A 15,411-nucleotide genomic window follows, 5' to 3' on the forward strand; every position below is an offset into this window, starting at 1 on the left:
TGTTCATAGTGAAAAAATAACAATCATGGCAAGTGCAAAAAGTAACGTCAGCCTTCTATTCTTGTATTCTTGATACAGGAACTTGAACTTACTCAGATGTCATTGAGTGTGTGTGTGTGCAGTACATTGTATTCAAGATCTATCCGCAGAAGTTCCATACAATATCAGAACTGATTTCAGAACAGTGGAACCTGAGGCAGCTTGATAAAAACACCTGTTATTAGCTAGCTATAAGTGGTTAGCCATCACAGATCCCAGGTTTGATCCTTAATGTCCAAAACATGCCATTCTCCCCCCCCCAATTGGAAAGCCTCAGACTTTGTCTACATGACACAGTCAAACCCACAAAATGTCAGACACGATGAGTCACATTAGTTACTAGTCAAGCTAGCCTCCAGAGACAAAGGCCTTCTACAACCACAAGTGGGGGGTAATATACATGATGGATGCAAACAGGCAATATTAGATCCTTTATGGGAACAAATGTTCAGATATCAAATGTAAAGAGAGATAACAGTTCTTCAGTAACACTTCTCTTTGGTTCTGATCTATGTCTACATTAAACTCTTAGTCTTGCAAAATGTAAACACTTAATCGTTACTGTTCAACCTGCATCTCAATCAGTGTTTCAAAAAATAACCTGATACATATTATACAAATGTTAGTTATAGCTGCTTTAAGATCCTGGGTTCAGGTGAGGCCATCATTCCTTTTTGTGGTCACTAATAAAGATGTTCAGTTTATGTTGTGGTTTATGTGAGTTGCTGGTACAGTCAAAAGACTTTATGGAAAATAATTCCCCTAGGTCAGACAGCTCTACTTTTGCAATTAAACAATTGTGTATCTTTTGATATTTTATCTAATCTAATGTTTTGTGTTGCTTTCTTTATTGAAGTCTTAAAATCATCTGATATTGTTGAAGATAAAAACCCTACTCTAACTGCAGTGTTTAGGGCTAAATGCTGTCCTTGTGGTTTAGTCCCTACCTGAGAAAAGAACCCAGGACTGTTGTGGCTGGTGGTGCTGAGTCAAACCATCAGTGCTTTAACATCCCTGTTTATGCAGATGATTAAATCCGCCTTTAATGCTTTACAATTATTTCCTCTCAATCATATCATTGTTTTACATATAGATAACAAAAAATTAAAAATCAATCCAGTCTTTCTGCATAGAGTCAAAGGCTGTCTGAAAACTACTGTTCAGTTGACTTTAATGTCTGCACTTGTTCACAGATATATTCCATACTGTTCCACTGCCCTATCATTCATTCAGCAGTTAAACCCTGCTTATCATAGTGCATTACACTTTATCACAAATGAAAAAGTTCATACTCATCATTGCTCACTTTGTATCACAAAGTTGGACAGACTTCCTTACTGAGAAGAAGGAATTATCTATAAAGCTTTACAATTCAAACTTCCATCTTTTCTTTGAACTGCAAACAGCCCTCAAGCTGGGTATCTTCATTCTCTATTACCAATTTATATGAAGCTTATAGAAAACTTTATTATCTGGTAATTATTTATGAGGCTAGCAATTGTTCTTATTCGTGTTGTTTTATCAGCTGCTTGTATGGTTGTCTGATTCTGAATCTTTCTTTTCAGGTCTTTCTTTTAAAACTTCAATCTCAAAGAGGCTTCCTGATCAAACAGTACATAATGTTTTAAAACAATATCTTCTTCCAGTTGAATGCAACTATACAGTGTACAGTTTGGTCCGCATTGTCCTTCGGGAAAATGCATAAGTCTGAGAGCTGATCAGCCAAGACTTATTGGAGCAGACAGACATCAGAAATGGATCAAGATCTACGCTACACTATTTTGTAGAAACCCTCGAAAACCCTGAAAACCATCGGTGAATATACTTGGAACATCTTTGAAAACTGGAATTACTCTAGCTCCCCTCTCATTCACCTATTCATTCTACAAATGTCTTTCTGTATGTGGAACGTATATATCACACTTGCCTTGCGTATTGTTATTGACCCAGTGAAGTGTAGTGTTAAATTTGTTGTAACTTCCCAGCGTAATATTTTCCATTTTAATAAGTTTTGTATAAACAGGCAACCAGTGCTCTGTATCAGTCAGTGTGGGTGGGGCAGTGTGCCTACAATCTGTGGACCGAGTTGAACGCCGGTTGTGGTTAAATTTTTCCCTTGCCTAATTCTTAAGTAGTCTTCATATTATTACCACAGGCCAAGTAATCTGGTCAGGTGATCAGATCCTGTTCATAGTGCCTGACTTCCAGCCTCCTACTAATATTGATTAATAAGACCAGATGTTAGGAGAGCAGGACACTCAATTCAGAGGGAAATAATGAGACAAAGGTCCTCATGATGGAGAAAGCATAACAACAAGTGCTTTACTGGGTGCTGCTTAGCACTGGGGTACAATGTTGCCCTGCAACTATGCAAGAGCATTTAGTATGGATGTAGATAAAAACAGAATGAGAGACAATTAATTACCAGAGGATCACAATGCTGGTCTGATACAGTTCCGTGACAACAAGGCAACACATCCAAGTACCTCCATTGATTAAGACTGGTACTGAAGTGTGTGATTAATGGAATGTGCCGTATCCTAGACATCAAGACAGGTGTGCCCTCTGCAAGCAGCTGATATTCAAGGCTTCGAGACATTAGGGTTCTTTATTGTCTCATGCACTTGCCTCAAATAAAAAATGAAAAACCGTTCCTCCCATACCATGAGTTTTACATGAATAAAAGAGAATACAACTACGGGAAGAGTTACAAAATATCTCTGTACAGTGCAAGATACGGAATGCAACATGGTTCACTAAGTAAGAGTTTGTCATTGTGTTGTAAATAGGGTTTGTACTGTATCATTTCCTTGTGACATCATGGGGGGAATTGCAGCATGTGTTGTAGTTTTGGTAGTAGGAGAGGCCACCTTGAGCGTTGGTCGCGCTGTCATTAAAACCCAGAAACACTGTCTCCTCAGCAGATTTACCCTTGACAGAGGTACTGAGGTACATTAGAAATTCTAATTAGCATCTTTATTCAGAAATAATGTTAGCCCACTATCAATGAGACAAACATTACTTTTAACCTCATGACGCGTTAAGGACACAGGGCTCGCAACAGGGTATAATCATCCTGACCTGTGACACTGTGGCCCTGCATGGAAACAGAGCCAACAGGCACCAACCTTAAACACCTCATCTTGCAACCAAAGCTGAGTGAGGCCACAATGCCTTTGCTAACGTGTTGTATCGAAAAACCATGTGAGAGATTTACCTACACCTGCTCACAGCACAGCACAGTAGAGAGCAACTGCTGGTCAAGGAATGTGAATCACAGTCATGTGCGAGAATCATTAGACCACATGTTTAAGACAGCTTTGAGATATTTTAAGGGGATATTTATGCAAGTTTATGTTTTGAGCTACAATTTTACTTTTACAGCAAAACTCTCCAGGTGTTGTTGGCTCCATCTCATCATTGAGGGGAACTATGCTTAATTTTGATTTAGCAAATCTGGTTAAGAGCCTTTTATCACTCCAGGTATGTTACCGGTAGGTAGTGTGTCTGGAACGATGAAGTGATGAACCTTTATACTGCAAATGTCGGGATGACAGTAATTCACTGTTTGAAGAAGACTTCGAAATTAAATGTTGCATTCAGTCCAAAGTTGTGCTCTCTGGACAATATTAAAACAAGGAAGATTTTCGTCTTTTTCCATCATATCAGACCCTAAACCCACTTAACACCTTTTTTAACCAATGAACAAAGCACATTGTGATAAAGTGCCGTGTGGTAATTTTACTGTATTTTAATCATCACATATAATCTGTTGTGCCATTTATATTTGAAACAAAATAGAAAAGCACATGTTACATGTGAAACACTTCACATGTTATAAATTCACATGACACAGGGACATGCGGTTTTCCGATTGTACACGTCAAACCTAAATTTCACATGACCTGATTTTGTTTTACTATTACTAATAAACACTTGATTCCATCACAGTAAGACTGAGATGGTCACTAAGCAACACTGACATGAGGAGTTGACAACCAATCAGATAAAACTTCAGCCATGCAAGTGCTTTGGATGACTATCACCTACAAAAATGAGTCGGTCACATGTTTCATCATCATAAACCTGAATCTCCAGTATAAAGCCCTGGTGGTTGTTCAATGGGGTATAATTTAAAGTGTTATTAGATGAATGGCCAATTTATTGCAATCAAAGTAAAATTTATTTGATAATACTTTTTCTCAGCCCTACTGAGATGAAATTGAAACATTGTTATGTCAGTCCACATGAACTGGGTAATTTTGGAAATGTCATGTTCCCAATATTATCCATTAATTGTCAACTTTTAATGAAAAGAAATTATACAAAAGAAATTAAACCTGTATTTCTGTAGTGTGTAGCACTGATGTATAATTATTTTCAATCTATCCAGATTTATATATTAGAAATATATGTTGCTCTGCCAACCATGAGATTTATTTTTATTTATTCAGAGCTGTTATCAAACCTGAGCAGAGCCTCCCTCCCACTGCCTGAGGTTTCAATCTATACATGTGAAGCTGCTTATCAAGCCTCTATAAAGGGAAATATATCAGCCAATAAGTGCTCTCCAGCTCTGACATCACATTTTCCTCCTACATTGAATCATTTGGATTATATTGTAGGATTATCAGAATCAGTACAATTCATTACCATATGTTAAAACAATGTTTTTTTTGTATTCATTGTATGCCATTTATTACAGACTGACCATTAGCAGCAACTTTTTACCTGACAAATGTTTAAAATCTGGCTTTAATTAAAATTATAAACTCAGCATAGCTGAATTAATTATTATTTAAAATAAATTATTGTTTTCTTTGAAACATATTTTTATTTACATTTTGGTTTTCGTAAATAATGTATTAATCTGCTTATTTAATGTGCATTAGAATAGTCAGTAGTCAATAGTGTGTTGAAAACTGTCTCCAGCCTCTGTCCTATTTAAATCATATAATTGGCCTTAATTGGAGTCAAAGTTGAGCTGTCTGTTCTCTCAACAAATTATTTTGACATTTACAAAATAACATAATTTTCCTTTTATGTTAAGTAGCAGCAGTTTCCCCCCCACATTACATATCTTAACTCGGCCTCCTTCAGGTCTACTCTGCTGATTGCTATCAGATAAATCTGAGATGGTTGATACACACTCTGCATTTAAAGCATGTAAATACTGGACACTAGTGTTTGAAAGACTTGTTCAGGCATCACTTTCAGCTTGCCTCAGCGTGTGTGTGTGTCTGCGTGCACGTCTTTTGTAGAGCATCGGGGGTTAAAAGGCTAAACGGCATGAATCATTGTTCTCAGTGAAAGGCGCCTTTGACAAACCCCACAGGGACGAGTCCACATACACACACTGACAAAAGGCAGTGGCACTCTGGATCCTATTAACAACCACGCGACCTGGGATGGAGAGTTTTGTGTGTGTGTGTGTGCGTGTGCTTGTGTGGGTGTGTGTGTGTGTGTGTGTGTGTGTGTAAATGCAAATAAAGCATCCCACTGGTAGGCCTCTCGTGTTTAAATGGATGCCACTTGCCAGTAATTTTACAGCAGGTGCCCTGATCTCTTTCTCTCTTTCTCTCAAACACACACACATGGACGCATCCGGATGCAGTGACAAAATGTCCTCCAGGCCTTCAAAATATGACACTCTGGTTTACATCTTACAGTAGACTCAAAGAGGTCTGCGATGCTGCAGCGGTCGACAAAAGGATTTGAGCAGGACATGCAGTCTGACAGCAGAGGAAAGAGGGAGAGACAGCAGAGAAAAGATGAGTGAAAACAGAGAGAGGGAGAGGGGGAGAGACAGAGACAGAAGGAGGGATGTTCCACCTCATCCACTCCCACTCATGCATCTCATGAAACAGCCCTGCCCCACGTTACTCGTCCTCTTCGTTCTTCATCACGTTGCAAACACACACTTCAAGTCAGCCACAAACGTCTGTGGGCACACAGAGCAGCATTGAGCGACCATCTTAGGCCGATATCCATCTGTTTGGTCTCATTACATTGATTTTAAGTAATAAACCGAGGGATGAGTGTTGAATCACAATCTCTATCATTGTACATTGTTCGTAATTTTGTATCACCTTGACAATATGTTGTGTATGGATTGTGATAGAGTAAAGACAGTGGAAATGCTGTTGAGGCTGATTATGGATAAATGACAAACAACAAGAAGACTGTTTTTGGCCTAATCAAATAATTAAAATGTACACAGATGCAAGGAAATATATATAATTAACAATTACTGTCATCAGAGAATCCTGTTCAGTGGCCTAATAAACCCAGAGATTATAGAAAATCTATAGGAGACTCTTAAAAAGAACATCACATAACATTTAGTCAGTCAGAATGACCACACCAAGTAAAATCATCAACTGAAATACATACGCTTCTATTTAGACTCTGCTGCAAAAAAGGGAAAATAAGACGATGCAAAATTAATAGCTGACTAAAATATCCTCAGTTTATCATCAGCCGTTTTTAAGAAAATGGATAAAGTGAACAGTCACCACATTTCAGGAAGAGAGATAAGGAAAGGATGTCCCCCACCTTCTTACACATGCCCTAAATTTCAAAAGACATGACGACATTGATCAGCAGGTCGACAGTGATACAATAGAAACTGATTTTTTCAATTAGAAATCAAGCAGCTGATCCTTGAGTGAAATCTTAATAAGGGAATTATGTATCGTTTATCCACTTTTTGGTATCTATCACTATAGTGGGGACCAATGTATCTTAATGTGTTCTGCCTCTGCTGCTCATTTTATACAGACAGGGATAAAATAAAAAAAAACAGACCAGTAAAAGGATGGTACATGTAAAATGGGAAGATGCGTGGAAGTGAGGGATGGAGGGTTGTGTGGTTGTGGGTGGGGAGGTGTTATTTTGGCTGTGTATGGAGAGTGGGCACCGTGTTGTTATCCAGCTACTCTGCAGGCAGGACACGCCTTCTCTGGGCTCTGTGGTTCTGCTGCAGCACCCTTCACGGCATTACATCACCCAGTTAGAGAGCACCCAGCACCCCACAAACGCCTGCATACACACACACACACTCACACACACACACACACACACATGCCTGCACCATACTGACATCTGCATATACACCACACCATATATAAGTGACACATACCACAAAAATCGAATTATACACACCACATTTATAAGTGCACGCACATGCACAAAATGACTGCAGACACAAAAAATAACCAAACACGTGGACATACACTTCTACATCAGCTGCATACACTTCTACACACACACACACACTCTTATTGTTACACACACTCACAAATCACTACACACTCCACCAGTGAACACACCCACAAATACCTCGCCTTTTTCCTTACAACCACCAGCGGTTTATATAACATCACACTGCCACTCACTTTTTTTTCTCTTTCATCAAACAATCGTTTTTCATGCGATTTGTTTTATTTTTCATCGTCTTTGCATCTTACAATTCTCCGTTTGGCCCATCAGCAGACATTTAAAAGATATAATGCTATGCATTTTTAGAGGAATAATCAGCATTTCAATGTCGTTTAAATGTTTTATATTTTCATATGTATTAAAATAAAAGGAATTAATAAAATCGGTATAGGTGGTAGGTTTTTTTTTCAGATACAGACATTTATGGCCTAGCAAATGCACATATTACACCTTTAGAAAAGAAGGACATTAAAAAGAGAACGTGTGTGTGTTTTCTGGGGGGGGGTAAAAGAAATAAAAGAAAGGAGCATTCTCCAAAAATCCTGCGTAATATTTGACGCTCCCCGCCCAGAGGGATTAGTGTTACCTTGAGAGCCCTTGGCTTTTTGCGCCTGATTTGTCAGCGCAGTTAATCGGCTGCCAACCAGGAGAAAAAAAAGGGGAACAGCCAAATTACCCAAAACAGCCCCCATCCCACCCCCCATCTTAAAAATACAGGGGGGAGAGGGTGAGGGTGGAGGGAGGAGGCAAATTAAATATGGTGGTTTCAGATTTTTGCAGAAAACGAGCACCGTACATGTTAGCACGTTACGCTCAGAAATGACTTCGATATAAAATAGCTTCGTCTGTATCAATATCATGGTCTATATGATCTATAATCATGTGTTTATCATATTTCATACAAGGAAATGTATTGGATTTCATTCTCAGCAATGCAGCAAAAATATTTTTCTTTTTTTAAGGGTACATTAATATGGTTTGGATAATATAACAAAAAGACAAATGTTTGTTTCCTCGACACATGAGACATACAATGAAACCGTCTCTGTAAGAATATTTTCGTTTTACAGAAGCAGGTGATCGAGCACCTTTGGGCCCTGTGCAGGAGGTAGACGAAGAAGAAGAAGACGCATTCTGTGGCTGGGTCACACCCATTCTGAATCCACTTTTTTTTTTTTTTTTGGATTAGGAGCCTGATTAGGAATTCCCTCTGCATAAACGCACAGAAACGCACGAGAACCATCTAATCCTATTAACTCTTCACATCGAAATGTGCTGCAGCGATTAATAAAAATCGAATTGTCATCCTCTCGCAGCGTGAATTTGCATCAGCTAAGAGTGGAGGTGCTGAACATCTCTGTGGACGGGAAGAGAAAAGGCGTAGCCGAGGCGCAGAGAGCACCGAGGCCTGGACGTGTCACTGCTTATTTTGCGGCAAAGTATAGTGGATGATTCTATGGCGCAACGCACGAGGCCTCTGATTCTCCTGCAATGACAATAATGTATGTATTAATGGACATGCTGCATTCGACGCAATGCAAATGGGAAATTGTGCAAAAAATAGCAGTGCGCTGATTTAAATGAGATATATATCGAAGGCTGGTGCACACAGCAGGCCACACTGAGGCTGTACAGGTGTGGGCGAAAAACAAATAAGTTGTGCGGCTGAAACGTGCAGCACGAGATGCAGATTGCTGAGAGCAGAGCATCGAACCTCCCTGAGGACGCCATTTGATCCTCCAGGGGACCGAAATTATCCAAATCATTATGATTGGTTTTAATTTATTAAATAGAAAGAATAATGAAAATCGTATAATAATTATAGCATCAGGTTTTTAAAAATAATCACAGGTTGGTTACATTTATTTCGATATTTCCGGCGACTTTTAACATAAAATCAATGTTTAGACGGTTCAATTTAAAAGCGTTGCAATGCCATGGATTTTTTTCAAATGTAAAAAAAACATGTGACATTCGTTTGATGAACGTGGTAAATGTATGAAAACTGCAGCAGCATGTTTTGGTTCATATCTATGCAAACGGAGAGGAAGAGGGATAATGGAGGAATGTGGTGGTTGTAGCGCGGCGCGCAGCCTCCGCTCGTACCCGCGGTCCATCTCCGTGAACACAGAAGGTCATGTATCAGACTGCATGTCAGAAGTACTGAAAGATCACGTTACACATCAAATACACCATCTATATTTAAAGAGGGCATTAGCCGTGCGCGCCGGGCGGACGAGTGAAGCGTGCGCGCCGTGTCAGGGTGCGTTTGTTTGGCTTTTTAAAATGAGGCTGCAGACGAGGACAATGCGCGGACACTGGACACCTGGCGTTCACCTTATTTATTATTCATCCACCTAAAAACAAGGTGGAGGAGGTCCGGCAGGTCGCTGCTTCACTCCACTCATTTCTGGGCTGGTGCTTTATATTTCACACACAGGAGGCTTCAAACGCTGCATGGGCGCATTTGCAAAAATATGATAAACACAATTTTAAAATAAAATGGATGATTCAAACAGGCCTTTCAATTAAAACAGTACGAAAATGAAAGCCATCGCCTCAGGGGAGCGGAGAGGACGTGTGTAATGCTACACCCGCCTGTCAGGTTGACTCTCCTGCACAGGGAGACTTCAGAGGCCAACATGGCAGAAATTCTCCTCCTCTCCTCTCTCTTCCTTCAAGGAGACTCGCACCTGCGTCCATTCGTTCCCGATCCTCTCAAACTGGGAGGGGGAAAAAAAGTCCGGACAAAGTGGCAAGTTCCGCGACACCTGCGCACCAGGAGCGGACAAGTCGAGCCCCTTCCTGCCGCATATTCCCTCTAGAAGCTGCTTATGTATTAATATTATTATTATCATTATCATTATCATTATCATTATTATTATTATTATTATTCTATTTGCCCCGTAACATTACACAGTGAGGCTTTCTCTACGCGCACAAGCGACGTGAACAGGTTGAGATAAGACGACGCTACTGACCTTACCTCCACAGACCACCGAGAGTATCCAAGTGCTAAAATCCAGCTGTAAACTCCACAGAGGCGTAGTTTGGTAAAATCCAGACTGGTGTGTTTGAGATGCTCACGGTGCTGGAGCGGCGGCGGCGGAGGAGGAGGAGGAGGAGGAGGAGGAGGAAGAGGGGGACCAGGCAGTACCGGGCTGGGTTTATTGTGCGCACAGGTGCGTCGACCACGGTGCATCATACGCACAAAAGCCACCGTCAGCTCCGTGCGACTTGCAGCGGAGGCAAGCGAGAGGCGCACGCGCGCGCACACGCACATACAAACACATGCACACGCACGCGGGCTACTAGGGTCCGCCCTCTACTCAGCGCCAGCGTACGCCATTTAAAGGCGCACAGGCGCTCGTGAGCGGGGCCGACAGACGCACGACCGCACGCACACGCATATGGCTATATGTATGCTTCAGCTCACTCCAGGCTCTCATTAAATACAAGGAGCGTCCATGATTGGTCGGTGGGTTTGACAGTTGAGCACTTGAGTTTATCCCAGAGGCTCAGTTACAGAGAGTTTGCAGGCTTCACTCAGTGAAATGTCCACATGTGACACTGGCAGCAGATGAAGGGCTGTAGTCTGCTGCATGTCATGTATGACAAAACCATTCAGTTACTCCCATGTACAGCCTGAACACTAACCACCAATATACTGTAGGAGCAGTTGATAAAATAATAATCAACAGACTTTAGTCACTCTAAATCTGCTTTTTAACGATGAGTGTGACCTGTGTATAATATAGGACACATTTCTTCTATAATGTAATTGATTCACAGTAACAAGATTCAATTTGACATTTAATGGGACTTAAAAGATGCCTTGAAAAGACAAATTGTAATAAGAGAAGGACAACAATGGACAGTATTAAACAACAGCTACATCAAGTTTAGTCCAATTCTAGACACTGGAGGTGTCTGGCAGCTTATCTATATATTCAGAGAATCATAACCCAGTCATATTGTTATGTAAAGAAAGGACGACAAAGTTTTTTATATGGCAAGCAAGTCTCTCTCTCCTCTCTCTGTATATTGTGAATTGGCGCTATACAAATAATATTGAATTGAATTGAATTGAAAAATATGATCTCATTGATGTGACCAGAAGTCACTGACTTCAGCTTTAATCAATTGTATCTCTTTTACACCAAAATTAGCAGGTATATGCAGGTTTTTTAAACACAGGTAAACCCACCAAAAATAGGTGATTGACTCCTTTCCCAATTGCAGTTAGAAGAAGAAGAAGAAGAAGAAGAAGAAGAAGAAGAAGAAGAAGAAGAAGAAGAAGAAGAAGAAGAAGAAGAAGAAATTAACGCATTCACCTGGGTGTCATTTTTCCATTCATCAGAGCCAGAGCCAATAAAAACCTTTGTCTACTGCAGACTGTAAAAGAGAACTGGGAGTGAATGCCGAACGTATTCATTCCCATTGCAGACAAAAGCCAGATGTTAGTGGGTGATACTGGGGGTTTTGACCAGTGGAGAGGGGATTTTATTATCATACATATTTCATCCACTTGCAGTACATGTTATATCTGGTGTTTTTTTGATAGATACAGTGAAGGAGAGACAGGAAATGGGGTGAGAGAGTAGGATGAGACATTAAAGTAAATAAATCCAGCCAGACAGAGTCTGAGTTGCATTCAAAAACAACAACTGTTCTCTGGTCATACACCCTTATCGGTTGGTCTCTGACATTTTGGGTAGTTCTACTTTATTGATCACCGGAGGGAAATAAATCACACTGATGTATATTCAAGTTCAAATTTGTCCAGCATGTTTGGTTTCAGTTAGCTAGTTTATGATATAAAAACGTAGGTGTCAGGTCCCGATTGACAGCTGCGACTGACTCACAATTAGTTAAACTCATGTATAGGAGGAACTTTGATATCATGACTTCATCTCCTGTTCGCTACTGGATACACTCTGGGTCCAAATGACGTTAAAAACACAAAATGGCGGTACGCAGCACAACCGCGGTATTTTGGCTCAATTTGTGCTCAACAGGAGATGTGGACAGGAGGCTACAGTCTATGGTAAAACAAAATGCTGAAATGCTCCTAACTTCATGGCTCTGCACTACAGCAGAGAGCATATTGTGTACACACTGAAGTGTCCAATTTGAGAAACAGCAAGATTCAGGTGCACTATGATAGAAGTGGCTAATGTATCCTCAAATAGCAAACTTAAAGGAAAGATGAGGAGCCGGCCTCAGAACTCCTTTTTTCTTCAAACTTGTGGACTTCATATCGAAGTTTCTGTATACATTCATTTCCACATCCTGGAAACAGACTTTGTTCCCGTGAAAGGTTTGGTGAAGTTTGATAAACTAAAATAGCTTGATTATAGCTGGGGATAAACATATATACAAGAAACCATTAAATACACAGTGTCTTTAAAGGAAGCATAGCTGAATGAGTACATTAGCAGTGCCACAGCAGCTTCAGTCCTCCATGTGTAGCTACACTGGATGTGTTCAGATGCTTTGGGCCACATCTGTTCTGTCAGAAGTGTGCAAGATAGACGCCAGTGTCTGTAGAAGATTAGATGTGACTAGTGCTCAGTCAGACACTTTGTATGACCAGTGATTGACCTGCTCTGTATGAGAACTTTGGCAGTACAGACAGTACAGCAGTTTAAAATGATGTTCTAAACAGCTGTTGACAGATGAAAACCTATTCTATTAAGTTGGTTGTAAAGATGTTATATAAAAAGCAACAATATCACTGCAAAAGATAATACTCTTGTTAACAGGGCTGAATCCCCCCTGCCTCCTCTATGTTAGCTGATGGAACATGGACCAAACTACTAAGTCAAAGTACATGTTACATTTTTCCAAAGTAAAAGTTCTTATCTCACTGAAAAGTGGTAATTTTCTGATATATTAATTATAAATGATGGTAAATTAGTTATTTGGTGCAATAAGAATTGTATAAGAAGTCATGATTGACAGCTGAGACTGACTTGCGATTGATCTAGCTCACGTCTCGGCTGGGCCTTCATAACGGTACACCAGTCAACGATCACTACTTCAAAGACTCTAGCTCCAAATGACATCAGCACCACAAGGTGGCAGCTCCCGTATCTCTGGATATTTTGGCTTCATTTTGGTACAGTGGAGGCATGTCTTTATATGCAGTCTATGGATTTAACAGATGACATGCACATTTGTTTTAGCTTCCTTCTTCATCTACTTTACCTCCACCTTCACAGGAGATTTCATTTCAATGGCACACCTGTTGTCGTCAGGTGTACAGTTACTGTGATATCTTATTCTGTCGGGAGAACACATGCTGTGCAGTGTGTTGTCTTGAAACCAAGGCAGTATTACACCTTGAGGTGTGCACTATACTCTGCATTTCTAATCTGTCTGATTTATAGTATGTTGCCACATGTACTTTCTTTCTTGAAAATGTAAGGGTCATTTCATTTCTGTTGAACACAGCTATCAGTTGCTTTTCAACAAACTGCTGACAACAACATATCCACATTTCCACAGTAACTTTGTGTGGCCATGAGCAAGAAGTAGCATTGATATTCACTCTCCCATTACAGAACATCTTTTTGATCCTAACCCGAACCCCTAAAAGATACAAAATTACTTCAGACACAATTTTTTTTGCATTTAACTAGGACCACAATATTTCTCAAAAGTATATCTATAAGATCATGAAATAAATAAAAAAATGTTTACAAAGTTCTACAAAAAACGCTTAACAAATACACAGCTGTTGCACCTGTACAGTACAGTTTTGTGCATGTGTGTTTGAAACAACGCTGCTTGTTTGTGTGTACTGTGATATTAGGGTGGTGACAAATGATTCTAAATGGTAGTTGGATTATTCTCTTGTGTGTGTACAAACCTTGTAATGCCTTCCAAACAATCCCTTCTTTCCCAAATGCGTTGAGCTAGCTAGTTCAGACAGAGACGTTACAACTTGGTGATTGAACTTTAATGAAGGAAAATGAAGATATGTTTTCATGTCATCAATCAAACATAAAGCAAACACAATATCCATGTATATTTTTGATGATATGAATTTAAAGTGAGTTTGACTGTTGATTTAACGTATTGATGTTTTTGTAGAGTTGTAATGTCCGTGCAACACAGACAACATTTATCTGAAAACATTACTTGTTAACGTTTGGTATCTGTTTGCCTTAAATGCAACAAGTCATTGCTTGTCACATACCTGTATAAGATCGCGATATTGCCATTGCACAAGATGGTGCTCTTCAAGAGTTTCACTAAAAAGGTACAAATTAGACTTCTTATGACAACCCTCTTCAAAGTCCTTTCTGTGTTGGTGATCTGAAGCCATGCTGGTTTAAGGAGAGCTGCCCTGAAATACAGAAGAGCCACATTATTTTAGGGACACTTCCTGTTCCTATACTTCATATAAGGTTTTCCTGAGGACTCAGGCTTCTCGGTGACAGTGACACCCTCTAGTGTTTGATGTTTTGTGAAGTAAATATTCAGATATTCTAATTTCACCCTCTGTTTCAGTTTGGCAGTAGGGTCTCTGTGTTCTTGGGTCATCTCTTAAGGAGACTGCAGAACCAGGCCCCACAGGATGTGTCCAGAGAGACATAAGAGGTCTACTAATGGCAGTTTACCTGAACCAGTTCAGACACCATGTGAAGGCTTGAAGCAGCATAAACACCACATGCTACAGGATTCACACTCAAACAGTCCAGTGTACACACCTCTGAATTGATAGAGATTGAAGGTCATTGACCAAGAGTCAATGGATGGCCGGAGATATAAGCTATTGCATGCATCAAAAAGGACATTCACATCTACATTACATTACATTTAGCTGACGCTTTTATCCAAAGCAACTTACAATAAGTGCATTCAACCATGAGGGTACAAACCCAGAACAACAAGAATCAAGTAAGTACAATTTGCTTCAAGAAAGCCAAACTACAAAGTGCTACATGTAAGTGCCATATAAGTGCTACTAAATATATAGATATATTTTATATATTTTTTATTTTTATCCAAGGTGTAGTTGGAAGAGATGTGTCTTTAGTCTGCAGTTGAAGATGTGTAGACTTTCTTCTGTCATGATGTCCATGGGGAGCTCATTCCACCATTTAGGAGCCAGGACAGCAAACAGTCGTGATTTTGATGAGT

General features: G+C 40.0%; 1 protein-coding gene across 6 annotated transcripts in view; it reads right to left on the reverse strand.

Annotated features, from left to right (window-relative positions):
- nrxn3a (neurexin 3a) overlaps nucleotides 1-10,533 on the reverse strand; it is a 184,864-nt gene extending 174,331 nt beyond the window's left edge. For 3 of the 6 annotated variants that reach the window (XR_004612656.1, XR_004612655.1, XM_034575845.1), the window contains exon 1: nucleotides 10,247-10,533. The gene's annotated coding sequence lies outside the window, so the exon portion shown is untranslated. Of the gene's footprint in view, nucleotides 1-10,241 lie in introns of all 6 variants that reach the window. The other 3 variants (XM_034575844.1, XM_034575843.1, XM_034575842.1) reach the window with 2 other exon arrangements.
- Between the last annotated feature and the right edge of the window lie 4,878 nt (nucleotides 10,534-15,411).

Source organism: Hippoglossus hippoglossus, chromosome 22 (assembly GCF_009819705.1).
Source record: "Hippoglossus hippoglossus isolate fHipHip1 chromosome 22, fHipHip1.pri, whole genome shotgun sequence".
Classification (NCBI taxonomy): domain Eukaryota; kingdom Metazoa; phylum Chordata; class Actinopteri; order Pleuronectiformes; family Pleuronectidae; genus Hippoglossus; species Hippoglossus hippoglossus.